The 13,779-nt window shown below is 47.8% G+C and overlaps 2 protein-coding genes across 5 annotated transcripts in view; both read left to right on the forward strand.

Moving 5' to 3' along the window:
* LOC147210672 (translocating chain-associated membrane protein 1-like 1) overlaps positions 1-2,624 on the forward strand; it is a 29,620-nt gene extending 26,996 nt beyond the window's left edge. Inside the window, exons 11-16 of one of the 3 annotated variants that reach the window (XR_015101284.1) lie at positions 634-1,587; positions 1,657-1,770; positions 1,857-1,994; positions 2,095-2,207; positions 2,301-2,364; positions 2,540-2,624. The gene's annotated coding sequence lies outside the window, so the exon portion shown is untranslated. Of the gene's footprint in view, positions 1-633; positions 1,588-1,656; positions 1,771-1,856; positions 2,208-2,300; positions 2,365-2,539 lie in introns of all 3 variants that reach the window. The other 2 variants (XR_015101285.1, XR_015101283.1) reach the window with 2 other exon arrangements.
* Positions 2,625-6,214: 3,590 nt separating this feature from the next.
* The window catches only part of LOC147210673 (nuclear receptor coactivator 3-like), a 56,910-nt gene continuing 49,345 nt past the window's right edge, over positions 6,215-13,779 (forward strand). For both annotated transcript variants that reach the window (XM_086114635.1, XM_086114640.1), the window contains exon 1: positions 6,215-6,313. The gene's annotated coding sequence lies outside the window, so the exon portion shown is untranslated. The remainder of the gene's footprint in view (positions 6,314-13,779) is intronic.

Genomic DNA, 13,779 nt, shown 5'->3' on the forward strand with positions numbered 1-13,779 from the left:
TTCCTCATTCAGTTTTTTTCCAGTGTGACCCCGTGAGTGTTTTTGTTTCTACATTATGTTCAGCACATTTTGCGTCTCCTGCCTCCCTGCTTTTTGGGTCCACTACCGGTCGGTGAAGGCCCTCGTTATCGAGGAATGCGGCCCCCAGGACAAGGCGACGGCTCCTGGTGCTTGTGTCTCCGATGACTGTAGAGGCCCAGTCTTCCCCGAAAGCCCCGCCCGCAGGATTGACAGAAGTGGGTTGGGGGGCCGGGCAGTTGCCGGGCCCTCTCCTTCCTCCGCGCTCGCCGGTCCTCCTCCGCAGCGACGCGTCGAGTCTCGAGGACCTGGACCCCGCCCCGCACAGCCCCACGCCAGGCCGCCCGATCCGCGGCCAGGTCAGCCCACTGTGCCGGGGGAATCCGGCACCGCTGAAGATGACCCTTTAGCTGGTCTTTGAATCGTCTTTTCGGGCCACCGCGGGGACGGGTGCCCTCCAGCAACTCCGCGTAGAAGAGCTGCTTCGGGAGACGGTCGTCGCTCATCCGCTGCACGTGGCCGGCCCACCGCAGTTGGGCCAGGGTGATCATGGCCTCGATACTCGTGAGGCCAGCCCGGGTGAGGATCTCATTATTAGTCACTCTCTCCTCCCAGGAAACGTTGAGGAGAGATCGGAGTCGTCCTTGGTGGAACCTCTCGAGCCTCTTGATGCTGCTCCGATAGAGGGTCCAACATTCGGCGCCATAGAGAAGGGTCGGGAGGACGACAGACTTATACACCATGATCTTCGTGTTGGTGGAAATGGCGTGATTCCTGAAGACCCGACGACCGAGGCGTCCAAAGGCTGTGTGGGCTGCCTGGATACGGTAAGTGAGGTCCTCCGTGAGGCCGGCGTCCTCCTGGATAATGCTGCCCAGGTAAGGGAACGCCGAGACCTGCTCGATGGGTTCGTCGTCTATGGAGATTTGGGGTGGACGATGGTTCAGGTGGAGGGTCTTTGTCTTTTTGGTGTTGACGGAGAGGCCAAAGGTCCTGTACGCCGCGGCGAAGCCGTCCGCGATGAGCTGGAGGCCCCCGGAGGAGTTGGAGACCGCAGCATTGTCATCAGCGTACTGGAGTTCGCTGACGGTCGTGACCATGGTCCCCCGCCTGCTCCTCAAACGGCTGAGTTTGAAGAGCGACCCTTCAGTTTGGTAGTGTAGAGTTATTCCGTGCTCCTGGACAGGGGTGACGTGGTGGATGAGCGCGGCGATGTAGAGGCAGAACAACGTCGGCACCACCGTGCAGCCCTGTTTGACTCCGGTCCGAACCGGGAATGGGGGAGTCATTTCGCCCTGAGTCAGGACGCAACCCTTCATGCCGTCGTGAAACATCCGGATGAGGGATATGAATTTGGGGGGGCAGCCTTGACGTTCCAGCACTTTCCAGAGTGCTGCTCGGGGCACAGAATCAAACGCTTTGGCCAGATCATAAAAGATGGCGTGGAACTCCCTCCGCTGCTCCCGGCACTTCTCCAGGAGCTGTCTGGCGCAGAACACCATGTCCGCGGTTCCCCTTCCTGGACGGAAGCCCGCCTGGGACTCCGGAAGAACCCGCTCAGCGAGACAGGTGAGTCGGTCGGCCAGTATACGACAGATGAGTTTTCCAGCAGTTGACAGCAGCGAAATTCCACGATAGTTTCCACAGTCGAGTTTGTCGCCCTTCTTGAATATCGTGACGATGACGGAGTCCTTCAGTTCCCTAGGCACCGTCTCCTCGATCCAGCATTGAAGGATGAAGGTGTGGAGGCGGGTGAGGAGATGTGCACCCCCAGCTTGTAAAAGTTCTACGGGGATGTCGTCGACTCCAGCAGCTTTGTTCTTCTTCATCCTCCTCAGGGCTCCGGAGATCTCCCGGAGAGTCGGCAGCTCCGTCATCCAGTGTTGCACGGGGAGCTGGGGGACAGGATCGAGGAAGCCGTCTATTGCGCATGTCGGACGGTTCAGGAGCTCCATGAAATGCTCCTTCCATCGCTGGTGAGTATCCTCCTTTTCCTGCAGGATGGTGCCGTCCTTTGCCTTCACAGCCATTGGAGGACTGTGAGCCGGACCGATGATCTTCCTCGTTGCTTCGAAGAAGGATCTGGTATCGTGACGATCAGCGGAACTCTGCATTTGGTGGGCAAAGTTGACCCACCATTGATTTTGGATCCTCCGGATCTCTCTCTGTGCTTCACTTTTGGCTGTCCGGTAGGCTTCTTCAAGTCTCTTGGAGGAAACGCAGTTCTGCCATGCAATGCGAGCCTCTCTCTTTCTTGAAATCAGTGGCTCAATTTCTTCCAGGTTTTCGGCAAACCAGTCGGGATTTCTCCTCTTCTGGACACCGAGGACCTCTTCCGCGGATTTGGTGAGCGCAGTTTTCAAGTGCTCCCAGTCTGAGTGGACAGTGGCAGGAAGGGTCCGAGGTTGAGTGTCCAGTTTGTCCGCGAGGGACGTCTGGTACTGTTCGAGGACTTGGGGATTCCTCAGCAGCCCAACATTGAAACGTATCCTCTTGGGGATCTTCTTCCTTCTTTTCGCAGGCGCGATCTTCAGCCTAAGTCTTGAGGCTACCAGCCTGTGATCGGACCATCCGTCATCCATGGAGCGGATGGCCCTCGTGACCATGACGTCGGATCGGTCGCAGATTCGGGTAAGGACGTAATCGATCAGGTGCCAGTGGCCGGATCTTGGATGTTGCCAGGTGGTCTTGTGCTTGTTGGCCATCCGAAACAGTGTGTTGGTTATTACCATCTCCGTCTCTGCGCAGAGACCAAGGAGTAGTTCTCCATTTTCGTTGCAGTTGCCAACGCCTTCCTTCCCCAGAGTCCCTCCCCAAAGCTGATGGTCCCGGCCCACCCGCGCATTGAAATCCCCCAGAACCAAGAGCTTATCCCGGGGGTTGACGCGGAGGATCAGGCCACGCAGCGCGGCATAGAAGGACTCCTTCGCCTCCTCCGAGGCGTCCAGGGTAGGTGCGTAGGCGCTGATGATGACAAGGGATTGGGATTGACACAGAGGTAGGGTGATGGACATGAGTCTCTCAGAAGTTCTTACGGGGATGATGTTGTGATCCCTAACCAGACGTGACTTAACGCAGAACCCTACACCGTGAATTCTTCTCTCCTCCACAGCTCGTCCGCTCCAGAAGAAGGTGTACCCGTGCCGAGGCTCCTCGAGCTGCCCGGCACCAGGGAGACGGGTCTCGGAGAGGGCCACAATGTCCAGGCCGAGCTTCTGAATCTCAAGGGCGATGAGGGCAGTCCTGCGCTCCGGTCTCTTTGCTCTTGCATTGTCCATCAGGGTTCGTACATTCCAAGCGCCGATTTCCAGGAAAGCAGTCCGGTTTTTATATTTGTATTTGTTTCGCCCGCATAAAGGATGAATCTGCCGGAGGCGGGTCTCCAGCCGATCGATGGCGGTGATGGGCGTGTTTAGGCCGCCTTTTATTGGCCCTTCCTCGGATTGAGGGGAGCAGCGCTGCGACTAGAGAGTCCTGCTCCGCCACCGTGGTCGCTGCCTCTCCCCTGCACCATCACCAGTTCGCAAGGGGAGCGACCATCGTGCCACGGCCGCCGACGTGTGGTTGTGGAGCTAGGGACGTGGGCCCTCATCTGAGCCTGTCCCCGACACCCCGCGCCATCGCCGCCGGACTTCTTGAGTTTGGGGGATCGGGAGAGGGGGGAAACGGGTTGATGGGGCAGAGGGGAGGGGAAGAGGGGGGGGAGAATCGCCATCCTGGGGGCTATGTAGCGTGAGGGAGGGGGACGGGTCGCAACCCCGCCCCCGCACTTCGACCCCGTGGCCAGGGTCCACGGCAGCGCGGTGGCCGACGGTGGTGGTCCAGGGGGTCTGCAGCACCCGAGGTTGGACCGTGGATGCGCCGGGCCCCGTGTTTTATTTTGAAGGGTGGGCATTCCTTCATAACCCATGGGGATGGTCGGCTTGGGGATCCGGTCCGACACCTTGCTAGGCGCTTAACGCCAGGACTGTGGTGGATTTGTATACCGCCGGACACGGTCCCGCGGGATTTTGCTGACCCGAAGGTCATTACCACTTCGCACCAACTCTCCAGTGATGGAAAGTCCCGTCAATTCGGCGTGGAGGCTCCCTTACGGACTTCACTGCGATCCACTAGGAATTGGCGACGGTTTGATCCGCACCTTTGAGCCTAGGGATCGCAGATCTTTTGCGAAATGGGTCCACTACCATCACACACTACTTGACCAAAACAATATTATAGACAAAATATACTATTTATAGTCATGGTGAAAATTTGGCGAGTGGGCGAAATGCTCTTTTCATCCTGCAGGAGCTGGTGGGGAGCAATTGAGAAGCACTGCTGTATATAAAACTGTTGCCAGTCATACAACAAAATAAGTCATGGCTCCATGTGAGTATATGTTAAACAAACAGCTCCAAATTTCACCTGAGTAAATATATTGTGAATAAATTGAGACGAGTCCATTATTATTATTTCAGTTTTCATATATGACACTTTTGTTTGGTGGTATGCCATGAGATTTATAATGTAAAATAAGGGCATTGGCCCAGTAAGTTTGAGAAACAGTGCAGGAAATAAACAAAAGTATAAACATCACCCACCTCTTTAATGCAGTCAATCTAAAAAAAAAGGGTGGGCAACTGGCGACACTAACACACACTGAGTGGCGTCGATTAATTTAAAAAAATAATGTTCTTCCTAAAAACAAATGTTTTTGAACTTTATGTTATTTTTTTACAAGCCCCCCCCAAAAAACCCCCTTCAAAAATACGGATGAAAATACGTTTTCAACTAAAAAATTAGGGAATTTTTTTTCAAAATATTGAAAAAAACATGAATATTAAGCAAACCCGTGGGTGCCTTACTGCCAATAGGCAGTGGTTGACTGTATTTTTAAGTTGTAATACCACCGATCACCACTGTCTGACATGTCTGAGTTGTGCTTACCACTGAGACTTATAGACTGCCCAATACTGCAACGTGAGGAGTAGTTTGTTTGTTTGCAGATTTGGAATGCTATGCAAGACAAACATAGTAACGAAATAAAGTTAACATTTTGAGTGAGTTGATTTTGTGTGAAAAAAATGTACAAAAAGAGTGCACTGAATGTTGTTGGGGTTTTTTTCATCTGTTTTGTGCTGTCCTTGAATGGTAATTTTGATGACAAGAGAGCCCTTTGCACTGGAAAAAAAATCACATGTGCTTATTTTGTTCCTTGCTTCAAAGTGGATCATTTATACATGCATTGAAAAATGTATTCATAAATATTAAATATATTCAAGGCGGCCCGGTAGTCCAGTGGTTAGCATGTCGACTTCACAGTGCAGAAGTACCGGGTTCAATTCTCATTCCAGCTGCGGCCTCCCTGTGTGGAGTTTGCATGTTCTCCCCGGGCCTGCTTGGGTTTTCTCCGGGTACTCTGGTTTCCTCCCACATTCCAAAAACATGCATGGGAGGCTGATTGAACACTCTAAATTGTCCCTAGGTGTGAGTGTGGGCATGGATGGTTGTTCGTCTCTGTGTGCCCTGCAATTGGCTGGCAACCGATTCAGGGTGTCCCCCGCCTACTGTCCGAAGACAACTGGGATAGGCTCCAGCGACCCTAGTGAGGATAAAGCGGTTCGGAAAATGAATGAATAAATATATTCAGAAGTTGCATTTTTCACATATGCGCGTATTTTGTCCAAATATAAACAACAATCTTATGGTTCCATCCGGTGCATTTTTTTTCCTTATTATTATTATTTTTTTTATAGCATTGCTGTAGTGACTGAACTAAATTTTAACATCCAATGCTGTGACATTTTTTCACCCAAATCTTTATGATTGTCAATTTGACTGTTGTAAAATGTTGTTAGGTCCAATATGTGTCAGTCTCATATTGTCGGTGGTCGTCAGTAAAAACAAAACAGTTTCTCGAACCAAGTCAGGCATTTTGACAGTTGTCTGGGGGTCAAGTGAAGGTTCACACCTTGTCACCTTTGGCCGACCTGCTGAAGTCGCTGACACCAGTCTGCAAGCGGCGAGACAGACAGCGAACGCCCCCGTGAGACCCTCACATCCCCTGCTCTCTCCGTCGTGGTGGTGTCGTCTGCTTGTAGTCCATTTCCGGGATAAACAGCAAGGCGAGAGCCGAAATGTTTTCAACGGATAAACTTCATTACCCACAACCGCCTGCGACGCCTCAACTTACAGAACTGGCTTCGTTTGGCTCCGGGAGTGTTTCTCATTTAAACAAACAGTGTCGAAGATGGCGGAGAGTTAATGGTGTAAAGACGAAATTATCGATCCGGTAGACAGATACGTTTTTAAGGTAAGGCCTTCACGCATGCTTTTGGACATTCATACACGAATTTGACTAGACTTTGCATTTGGTTTGCGGTGAGATTGATAGAGGACGGAAATGCTTACTTGTGTTAACCTGCGGCAGTGCACGCAAATCGGTATCGGTGCGGTGCGGAGGGCACACTGTACGCTCTTCGAAATGACACTAAACATTTCATTTCCAACGTTGCAAAATGATTAAAGATGTATCCTTTTGCATCTTTATTTCATCATGCGAACTTCACACGGGCTGCCGAGTTTACACACACACGCCGCTGGTGGCAAGTGTTTCCGCTTAACGTGTCTGGAAGTTTATGTTTTAAAAACCAAACTCGCACGCGACCAGCGTGAGGCGAGAGGTGAACGCTTGGTCGCGGCGTTTGACAGCGACGGTTGGCTGGCAGCTTGCAAGACAGGCTGTCCACGGCACGGTAGCGACGGTAAGGGAGTTTAAGGTTCGCTGCTCCACGATCGCGCATATCGTGAACTGCGCGCATTGCTTTGAGAGAGCCGTGAGCCTGGGTTTTGCTGGTGCAAGCATGCGATTTGTGGAAAGATGCTGTCTGTCTGCAAGAGCCGGAATCCCTTCGCCGTACCGAGCGATGAAAAAGTATTTAAAGTACATGTTTGTGCATTACAGCGAGAATGCTTCGCAAGAAAGTATCAGAGGTGAAAGAGTGTACGTGCTCGTTTTTTCTCTTTATCCCTGTAGTGTCTGCTGTACAGTATGTCATTTGCTCTATCATCCGGAACGCTCCCCCCAGTGCATATCTGCAGGGGGCAGCAGAGCGGCCATGCACCGACACCCTGTAACGCCGGAGGTCCCTTGTTTGATACTCTGGCAGTCATAATGTGTGGATGTGCACGTAAAGCCTCGTCCCAAATGAGCTCATCTGTACTGTCTGCTCCCCACATTCTGCGTCAGCCAAAAGGGAGTAAACTTGATGCATGTCGTGGTTGACTGTACACGTGGACAGCTTAATTGCTTGAATTAGTGTTTTTAATACATCTGTTAATACATCTCTGTGTTGTTGTTTTCATTCATTGACAGTCTTGGTTTAATTTCTACTTTGCAGTTAAATAGCTACAAGCAGGAAGTTGGAACAGAAGAGAAGCACACAACACTTGTATGATATGCACTGACTTCAGTATACATCCAGTATTTATTGATCATTTTATCTGGGAAAAACAGGATTATTTAGTGTACCTGTGGAGTTGTGTGGCAGACTTTGATGTTTAAGATCCAGAAAGATTGAGCCTTCATTCGGAAGGAAACTTTATTTCTGCTCATATAAATCCATCCATCCATCTGTCATTTACTCTCTCGCTCTCTCTCTCTCTCTCTCTCTCTCTCTCTCTCTCTCTCTCTCTCTATATATATATATATATACTGTATATATATAATATTTATCCTATTAATGGTTGCGGTGGGTGGAGCCTATCCTAGCTGACAGTGGGCAAGAGGTGAGCTCACCCTGGACTGATTGCAAGTCAGTCTGTATTTACATTGTATAAACAGAATTTAATTCATTGAATAAATGAATTAATCCTTATTTGTGCATGATTGAAAAAAATATATAATTAAAATATACACTTCACTGTTCAAAAAGAAGTAGGAAGAAGCCTATAGCTAAAGCTTCACTTCTGAATGAGAACAATAATTACTTGAATTATATAATATTTGCCTTTCCGATGCTTTTCATTTTAACCTTGACAACATGCGGCACGGTGTAGACTGGTTAATACGTCCGCCTCATGATTACAGAGCACTTTAAAAACAACCATAGCTGCATACAAAAAGCTGTACGTAAAGTAAAAATCAGACATAAAAATAAAGACAGTATTTACAATAAAACACTCGAACAATGCCAAGTCGCCTGCTGAGTCGAAAGCTAAACAATAAAAATGCCTTTCAAGATGAGCTTTGAAAATGGACAGACTCATTTAATTAGGGACTAATCAATCGTGCAGTGGCCTCAATAATTGGAAACCACGTGAACACCGTACAGTAGGACTGCACATCGTCTGGCATGGCTGCCTGCTTCCCATGTGAAGCAGCATGGCAGCGCAGTCGATCACCAGCATCTGCCACAGCGCCCCTCTTTTAACGGATTCACAGTTGTGCCTGTGCTGTGGCCCAGGTCTTGGCTGGTCTTGGCTATAAGCGGATGGTGAGATGAGGAGGAGGGTGACAGTGATGCACAATATTTGCTGAAGTGGGGGGAGGGGGTGGGGAATGGGGACAGAGGTTAGCGGGGGATGTTCGTGAGTGGGTCAGGCGCTGGGGGCAGGGCTGAGGAGCCTGGACCTCACCCATCACCAGCCTGGGAAGCTTGTGAGAATGAGGAGGATGTGGCTATCCAATGGAGGAGGGGCACAGGTGGAGCCTCTTGCTGGAATTCTACCTGGAATTCTTCCATTGTTTTGTTTTCTCCTGGTCGATTGTGCACTATTCTCTGCTGCGGAATCGCTTTCTGACTCGACACGCTTTACTCCATTCTCGCTCGTCTTTCCGGGGTGTTTTGACCGCTATCCCCTGTGCCACCAAGCCACAATGCGTCAACTGAACTGTTGTCCTGTTGTTATTGAGGCCCCTTCTCCATGTGTCAGGATGTGTTAAACAGGAATTAATCTTCACTGGTTCACATTGATTCGGCTCTGTGGAGGAGGGGTCTTTTTTTTCCTGAAGCACACTCATTTTTGTCCTGATGCTGTCTGGTGGTCGATGCCTCTCAGCCTAATTTCATGCCAGCACGCGTATTTAAAATAGTCATAACACAAGCAATTTTTCCATAAAATACCTTGTTGCCATTTTAACAAAACAAACCAACACTTAAAAAGGACAACTCAATAAGTGTTGTTGTCAAACTGCAAAAAAACTCAATTTTAAATTATTTATGTGTCCAAAACTAGAAGGATCATTTCCTCAGCCCCTCACGGTGAGCCAAAGGTGGCAGTAAAAACTCATTGACAAAATCGAGGCTGAAACCCTCTTGAAGGCAATTTGGGTTATTTTGTCAACATTGTTAATTAAATCATTGCTTGTGTGCAATTAAAACATATTGGATCATAGGAGATTGAAGGACTGATGAATGGCCTAAAAGTGCATGTGTTCAAATGGGCTGTCCGTGCGTAGTCGAGTATGCTTTAGAATAAATAAATGTATACATTTTCATTACTCTTTTGACTAATGACAATTTTGTCAGCCATTCATTATCCAGCCACCATTCCTTGGGGTCACATGCGCCTCAGCCTCCCCAGCATCCCGACCCCCTATTTGACACAAACTTGTACAAGGTCAAGTTTGTTATTGTTTCTTTTATTTATTGCTGCTGTCTCTTTTTAGAATTGTATTTGAACAGGAAATATCCAAATTCAGCTATTTTATTAATTTTGATGATCAATCATTTACATGGTTGGATTGGAAAATAAAATAAATGTAAACCACAGGCCAGATAACTGAAATGGAAAATAATTTGTCTGTCTGTATGTCTGTCTGTCTGTCTCTCTTGTTTCTTTCTTTTTTTCTTTCTATCCGTCTTTCTTTCTTTTTACTATTCACTTGCAAAGGTGGGGTCAGACAATATTTTGTTTTGTCTGAATAGACAGCAGCCAGTGTGTTTTTCGAGCACACTGGTGTTGTGGTATCAATATTGAATGGGTCAGGCATAGTCACTGCCAAGCTTCACCCCAACTTGGAAAATGTAAGAAAAAGAAAGTTTCCGTATGAATTATAAGACTTTTTAATTAAAAGATTTTGCATTTGCGTGGGCAGTGGTATGTTAAAAACTTGAAAATCCCAAAGCTTCTCAAACTTGGAATTTGAGGACAGCAATTGATACATCACAATTACTGTCTGAATGATTTCAAACGAAGAGAGTCGTAAAGCTGCACTTTATTACTGTTGTCGCATTTTTAAAATCATAGATAGCTTGCGGTCAGGAAAATAATCTCATTCATGAAAATTTGCACATCTGACATGCAAGCCGATGAGGAAAGAGATGTGCGTGGGTACAAAGCTAGGGCAACAACTGACAGCACAGTCTTGGTGTTTCACTTTTCCTTTCTCTGGCTGGAATGATTCGGCACAGCCCTTCTCTCCCCTCCACTCATTTCATTTTTGCCTGTGAGAGGAATGTCAAGTGGCCATCTCGATGCCTTTCCTGCGTGCCATTTTGTTCGTCGCCTGTGGCTCTGGATTCCTGTTGTTTAGTGCTTCTCAAGGCTGCTCTGTCTTTCCACATATACACAAAGGACTTGATTTGATTTCTGAAGTGGCGTACTCAAGCTAAGTTGGTGTTATTGTTATTGGGGAAGGAGGCTTTCCTTTGTGTATGTGATCATGTCGTGGTCTGTTTGCATGTAAGCGAGATGACGAATGAGAGACTGGGAGATGAGGAGGTAGAGGAGGAGGGGGTAAATGAGAGGGGAAGAGTGGCTGTAATAAAGCGGCGACACCCACAAAAATTCACGCCGTGCTGTAGCATCCAGCTGTTACTGGTTGCGCGAGGCTTGGTTGCCACAGCAACACAACCCTTCGCGCCTGCTCAAGGTCGTTCATCCAGCGCTGAACTGAGCATCATGCAGCACACACACTGTCGGATGCTTGCTCGAAGAGAAGAGGCAGGCCAAGATAAAATTACTTCAAATTGACCAATGGAACGAAAGCGCTTTGTTGACATGCTGTTCGTGAACACACACACACACACACACACACCGTTATTTTTGCTAATAAAGCAACAAGCATTGAAGGACCCCTGCACGTGTGCTGTGGAGGCTCTGCTAAAATATTTAGCTGGTCAGTTGGAGAAAGACCCTGGTTTGGATTTGCTTCTCATTCTCCAACACACATTGGTCTTTTTTATTCAAGCCAGCTCCATCAGATTTTTTTTTGTCTTATAAATAAAAACTATTTTTGAATTCATTTTCATTTAAGACAACATCTGGGGTTGCTCTCTCTCTCTGTCTCTCTCTCTTTTGCACCAGGTAAAGTGCCTTTAAGCTCCTCCGATGGCCAGCAGTGGACTTGAGAACGTATTAAACCCCCCCCCCCCCACACACACACACACACAATAAAAGATTCAGCCACGACTGTCACGCTCGTCATGTCACTTCACACTCGCACTTGATCAGTGAGTCGCAGGCAGCAGGCTATGCTCAGCTTAGTTGGCTGGATAGGGTTTACCACGCACCAAGCGGTTACAAAAATTCAGTGGAAGACGCTTGTAACCCTGTAAAGTATGATGGGACGTACCGGGGCCAAGATGATGCTTGCTCGGTGTAACGTCAATTAAAAGAAGCAATTTACAGCTGAGTTAGCTTAACACTTTACTTGTGTCCTTTTTCAGTTCCCCCAAACCACAGATCTTTGTGGACATTTGTCGCCGGACAAGTGCGTCTGCAGAATCTGTGGAGAAACACCAAGTGTCCAAACATTGGCTTCGCTTGCCGCAAATATGGTTTTAAAATTAATTATAGTTTTGAGGACGAAATGTCGACTAGTTTTTGTTAGCCAGCTTTTTTTTCCCCAGCCCAAGCTTAATCACATCGTAAATTAATGGTATGGTCGTCATACATGTTAATCTTCCTTCAGTGACGAAATTGCATTTTCATTCAGAATTTCAACTGTTTTTTTGTTCATGCATCTATGTTGAAGAGTCACCTACTAAGGAGACTGTTGGATGATTGGATTGCAATTTTTTCCCCATGTATTGTACAATTTCCCCAGTGAACTGAGGTGCTGGTCAGAAAAGGTCTTTTAAAAAACTTGGACTTCCAAAGCTCAATCTGTCCTGTTTGCATTTTCCTCAAAGACACTTGAAAAGGGCTGTAGTTTCATGTCTTTCCTTGCTTTCGGTTAATAGATGATTGTTAAATGGGTTCCTCACAGGGAGGTGTGGCTTGAAGAAAGGGTGCTCTTTGTTTTTACTTATTTTCCATTGTAATAAAAAATCCAGACTTAGTTTTATGCCTTTTAACTGTTCTGCGCGCACACACACACACACACACACCATTTGCAGGGCAGCAGTCGACGTAAATGTTACCAGATGCAGCCCAGTGAGGCAGCAGCTTCAACTTTGCCTGAACCCGTCTATTACGTGACCACCGCCTCAACTCGGTTTACCCTCGTCCTGCCTTCCCCTTCCCACAACTCCGCCACTATTGCTCTGCTGCTGCTGCCACACACACACACACACACACACACACACACACACACAATCATCTCCTTCCAGCAGCTCCAGTGTCATCACTCATTTCAGCATATCCTGATAGCCCTTCCAAGGTCCGCTACACCCACCTCATCACCAATATTTGGAGCAGCATACCGGGCCAAGTGAATAGCATCCGATTGACTACCTCTTCGCGTCCCTTCCCAGGTGGCATTGTGCTGTGATTTGTCAAAGGCTTGTTCATTCCTCATCAACCACACCACGGTAAAGAGAGAAAAATAGCATAAAGGCGATCTGGCAGGAATGGTTGATTTTAGAAATATTCTGCATTAAAGTACAGGAGACCCCCCTGCATACTCGCGGTTCGGCACCTGCGGTTTTGAATGGGGATTTTTTTTTGCATTTTAAAAATATTTCAACCCCCCTCCTCCATTACTCCCCATTTTTCATTGAAAACATTGATTGAATATTTATCAGCTTTTGGGTTAAAACAAAATAAAGTGATCATTTTCCTCCAATGCATTTCAATCGCCGTCATTTATACGCAGATTTTCGCTATTGGCGGGCCGGCGTGATCTCTATCCCGACTGTGATTACAAAGTATTTATGTTTAGAATTATCAGCTACCTTCTCTGTATCAGGTTGTGATCTGGGATGTAGTTAACTGCAAAGAGGTGGAAGAGAATGTCATGACAATGAGGTGAAAAATGAGTCGTATTATAGCAGCTATAGCTGCATGGTGGCAGACTTGCCAGCAAACGCAATGCCTTGCAGACACTCTTTAAGCACTTTGTGCTCTTGGCCGGGTGCAACTTCTCAGTGACATCCAGGTGGCTAAGATTTTCATATGATGTGCAGATCAGACTGGATTAGGCTTCAACTGAGGTGCTGAATGACACAATGTTGGATGAGGACACAGCAGAGTTCGAGCCTTTTCCTTTAGTATGCTAGTCTGTTATGCTGGCAAATGGAAAAGTAGCATAGAGAGATATGCTGTTTTTTTGGAACTACTTTCGTTTGCCAACTCTCGACATCACATCCTTTTTCCTTTCTCTCTTTCTCACGTGTTAGTCCTGTGGGATCTGAGACCTAGTAAACAACAGTGACAGTCTCTTTGAAGGGAGTGGGGGGGGGGGGGGAATACTAATATTGATTTCACCCAATATGAGAAAAAGATGCAGTGGGTCTGTCCTCGAGGATTTTTTCCCCCCTCAAGATACTGTTTGGGTTTCTCTTGGTTAGGAGTAGGGAACTCCGGTTCCTCGAGAGCCATATCCTGCCTTGT

The sequence above is a fragment of the Hippocampus guttulatus genome, chromosome 1 (genome assembly GCF_054856545.1).
Source record: "Hippocampus guttulatus isolate MCC_2025c chromosome 1, RoL_Hgut_1.0, whole genome shotgun sequence".
In the NCBI taxonomy this organism is placed as follows: Eukaryota; Metazoa; Chordata; class Actinopteri; order Syngnathiformes; family Syngnathidae; genus Hippocampus; species Hippocampus guttulatus.